This window comes from Seriola lalandi, unplaced genomic scaffold (genome assembly GCF_002814215.2).
Source record: "Seriola lalandi dorsalis isolate HSWRI2012SDOR001 ecotype SW California unplaced genomic scaffold, Sedor1 jcf7180002054969, whole genome shotgun sequence".
In the NCBI taxonomy this organism is placed as follows: domain Eukaryota; kingdom Metazoa; phylum Chordata; class Actinopteri; order Carangiformes; family Carangidae; genus Seriola; species Seriola lalandi.
The window spans coordinates 948,545-949,007 of record NW_019525520.1 but is presented as its reverse complement, the minus strand read 5'-3'; positions in this window follow the sequence as shown (position 1 = coordinate 949,007).

The following is a 463-nucleotide window of genomic DNA, read 5'->3' as shown; positions in this document are numbered from 1 at the left end:
GATCAAGAAGTTATGGACATTAACTACAACTCCCAAGGTGCATTTCAGCAAGTAACTTCCACTCACAGATTCTCTCCTTGTCTCCTCTCCTTGTCTCCTTGTCTCCTCTCCTCCTTGTCTCTTTCAGAAGCATCAGTGTGAACAGCTGGAGGAGTCTCTGCTCAAGGCCCAGAATGCATTGCAATCATGTGATCATCAGTTGATCCAGCTGAGGGCGGAGTCAGAGGCGGTGCTCTGTCAACTGATCAGTTGGCAGCAACTCAGGGACGAGTGAGTGTCGTCAAGTCATGTGACCCGTGATCAGGTGATCTGATTGGTCTCTAACTCAACTTCCTGTTCACCTGTCAGGCTGCAGGTGTACGTCTCCGCCGCACAGGGCGTCATGCAGATCAACCTGCTGTCCATCAACCAATCACAGCTCTGTGTGGAGCTCAGGCCACGCCTCTCCTCTGATCTTTCATCC